Source organism: Procambarus clarkii, chromosome 57, assembly GCF_040958095.1.
Source record: "Procambarus clarkii isolate CNS0578487 chromosome 57, FALCON_Pclarkii_2.0, whole genome shotgun sequence".
Classification (NCBI taxonomy): Eukaryota; Metazoa; Arthropoda; class Malacostraca; order Decapoda; family Cambaridae; genus Procambarus; species Procambarus clarkii.
Window position 1 is genome coordinate 24,189,149 of NC_091206.1, and position 3,862 is coordinate 24,193,010.

At 41.2% G+C, this 3,862-nt stretch overlaps 1 non-coding gene across 1 annotated transcript; it reads left to right on the forward strand.

Moving 5' to 3' along the window:
* Nucleotides 1-518: 518 nt before the first annotated feature.
* Nucleotides 519-637, forward strand: LOC123745093 (5S ribosomal RNA). Its single transcript, XR_006771298.1, has one exon. It is a non-coding gene; the product is annotated as a 5S ribosomal RNA (ribosomal RNA).
* Nucleotides 638-3,862: the final 3,225 nt, after the last annotated feature.

A 3,862-nucleotide genomic window follows, 5' to 3' on the forward strand; every position in this document is an offset into this window, starting at 1 on the left:
ATTATAGACCTGCATCATTGACAAGTGTAATAGTCAAAATATTGGAAAAAACAATTAAAAGTAAATGGGTAGAACACCTGGAGAAAAATTATATAATATCAGACAGACCGTATGGTTTTCAATGTGGAAGATCCTGTGTAACGAATTTACTCAGTTTCTATTATCGAGTCAGAGATTTTACAGGAAAGAGATTGTTGCATTGACTGCATCTATTTGACCTAAAAAAGGCTTTTGACAGAGTTCCACATAAGAGGTTGTTCTGGAAACTGGATCATATAGGAAGGGTAACATAAGCTTCTAACATGGATGAAAAATTTTCTGATAGAAAAATGAGGGCAGTAATCAGAGGCAATGTATCGGACTGGAGAAATGTCACACGTAAAGTACCACAGGGTTCAGTTCCTGCACTGGTAATGTTCATTGTCTACATAAATGATCTACCAGATGGAATACAGCATTATATGAACATGTTTGTTGATGATGCTAAGATAATAGGGAAGATAAGAAACTTAGATTTAGCCAACAGCCATACCACGTTGATAACACTGCTTCTCGTCCGATCAGCGAAGTTAAGCAACGTTGGGTTTGGTTAGTACTTGGATGAGTGACCGCCTGGGAACACCAAATGCTGTTGGCAATAATGTTATTAGGAGTCGGTCGGCCGAGCGAACAGCACACTGGACTTGTGATCCTGTGGTCACGGGTTCGATCCCAGGCGTGGGCAAGAAACATTGGGCAGAGTTTCTTTCACCCTATGCCCCTGTTACCTAGCAGTAAAATAGGTACCTGGGTGTTAGTCAGCTGTCACGGGCTGCTTCCTGGGGTTGGAGGCCTGGTCGAGGACCGGGCTGCGGGGAAACTAAAAAGTCCCGAAATCATCTCAAGATAACTTCAAGATAGATGATTGTCATGCCCTTCATGAAGACCTCGACAAAATAAGTATATGGAGCACCACTTGGCAAATGGAATTTAATGTAAATAAATGCCATGTTATGGAATGTGGAATAGGAGAACATAGACCCCACACAACCTATAAATTATGTGAGAAATGTTTAAAGAATTCTGATAGAGATCTAGGGGTGGTTCTAGATAAAAAAAAAATGTCACTTGATGACCACATTTAATACATTGTGCAAGGAGCCTATGGTACACTTTCTAACTTCAGAATTGCTTTTAAATTCATGGATAGAAAAATACTTAAGAAATTGTTTGCGACTTTTGTTAGACCAAATTCAATTTCTTTCTTTATTATGCACCCCATACCCATCCCGTGGGCGGTGGTGTAAAGGATTACAGAGGCACATAATCGGTTCAGGAACTGAACCCTCTAGTTCGTTTAGCTAAGCAAATAACAATATTTGACGCTAATTACAAAATTATCAATGTTGTATACACATGTATACACCCTCATACATACATGTACATATATATATACGTATACACTTATACATACACATCATACATATCTAATCACCCACACAATTACACACACCAATAATCTTTGTCACAAGTGACACAAAGAGGTGTCACAAGTGACATTACAAGAGGCTCACAACAGTCACTATACGAGGCACTTTACATCTATAGTGAGTCACTAGTCTTGCTGCACATCCACCCAACTGGGCGGCAGCTTTAGAGCGGCAGTTAGACCAAAGCTGGAATATGCAGCAGTTGTATGGTGCCCATATCTTACAAAGTGCATCAACAAACTGGAAAAGGTGCAAAAAAATGCCACTAAGTGGCTACCAGAACTGAAAGATAAGAGCTACAATGAGAGGGTAGAGGCATTAAATATGCAAAACTAGAAGGTAGAAGAAAAAGTGGCGATATGATCACTACGTACAAAATAGTAACAGGAATTGGTGAAATTGATAGGGAAGAATTCCTGAGACCTGGAACTTCAAGAACAAGAGGTTATAGTTTTAAACTAACGAAACAAAGCTGCCAGAGAAATATAAGAAAATTCACTTTTGTAAACAGAGTGGTAGACGGTTGGAACAATTTAGACGAGAGGATGGTGGAGGCCAAAACCGTCGGTAATTTCAAAGCATTATATGACAGAGTGCAGGGGAGACGGGACACTATGAGCGTAGCTCTCATCCTGTAACAACACTTAGGTAATTACTAAGCTGGTATGGTGTCCAAACAATATAGCGGCTGTCACACTTGTCAGCTGATAAAGCTATTTCACTGTTACGGTTCCTCTTCCCAGCACTCTACGCACATTGCTAATTCTCACAACGATGCTACTATAATCAGAATTCTGGTCACTAAATCCTGTAAATGAATAATTTTCCACAAGTTTATTTTATAAAGGAACATGAGAAGTCATTTCAAGATGCTTAGATGGACCAAATAATGGCAGTGTGCTATGTCTACCTGTGTAGTGCTGTGAACATCTTGAACAGCACTGTGTTCCCTGATATATGAATATTGTAGAGAGTCTTTATCACAGTCAGGCTCTTCTATAACACTATCATTACTAAATAACAGCAGTTACACATATATTTTGACATTTTTAAGTGATGCTGTGGTCACAAGTTGAACAGCATTGCTGTTAGCTCATGCTGCGTGCGCCAGCCATGGTTGCTCACTCGGTACTGAGGCCTTCACACCCGGGAATGGTACCCACGATTTTTTTTTTAAATGGTGTCTGTTTATTAGAGCCCTCAAGAAGCTGATATGAACTCTGTGTAGCCGTGGGACTTTTAAATCTTATGCGGTACTTTGAAGAGTGTATATATATAGAAAGTGCACAATGCAGGTATGAGACCAAAATTGTAGATATACAATAATCTCCAGTCAAGAGTTAACAAATTAGATAATGAATAGTAGTATAGAAAAATACCCACTTTTCAGATATACACTGTAAAAGACAGCTGCAACAGTGGAACAGTATGCACCCAGTTACCAAAACATTATTTACAATCTGTTCCTACTGCACTCTTGTCAGTTGCATATCAGTATAGCTTGTCATATGTACACACTTTGATGCATACATGCACGTGTACAAACACACACATGAGACCTGGAACTTCAAGGTCATAGATTTAAACTAAACAAAGCTGCTGAAAAATATAAGAAAATATACTTTTGCAGAGTGGTAGATGGTTTGGGCAAGTTAGGTGAGAAGGTGATGGAGGCCAAAACCATCAGTAGTTCCAAAGCGTTATATGACAGTGCTGGGAAGACGGGACGCCATGAGCGTAGCTCTTATCCTGTAATTACTTTATGCTATTCTCTATGCTCTTCGTCTCCTACTTTCTCGTTGTCAGTCTTCCTTTGTAGTTGTTGTTGACTCTCGTAGTGCCCTCATGGCTCTCGGGTCCTTTAATCCAGTTCATCCAGTGTTTGTCGAGATCCAGCATTGGCTGTTTCTCGTTCACAGTAAATTTAAGTCGGTTGAGTTTTGTTGGGTTCCCAGCCATATTGGTGTGTCTTTAAATGAGCGTGCGGATGCTGCCGCCAAGGAAGCTGTCCGCTCTTGTCCCATCTCTCGTAAGGGCATTCCGTATTCCGACTTTTACCCGGCTATCCATTCCTCAGTCCTTACCCGTTGGCAGGCTTCTTGGTTGTCTGTTACTGGTAACAAGCTACGTACTCTTAAATGTTGTGTTTCCTCGTGGCAGTCCTCCTTCCACCGTAACCGGCGGTGGGAAACAGCTCTGGCGAGGTTGCGTATTGGCCATACTCGCTTAATAATGGTCACTTGATGGAGCGCCGCCCTGCTCCTTATTGTCCTAGTTGCATTGTCCCTCTTACGGTCGTGCATGTCCTTCTTGAATGTCCTGACTTCCAGGACGAGCGTATGTCTTGCTTTCCGACCGCCCCTCGCGGTCACCTGTCCCTCGATAGAATTCTT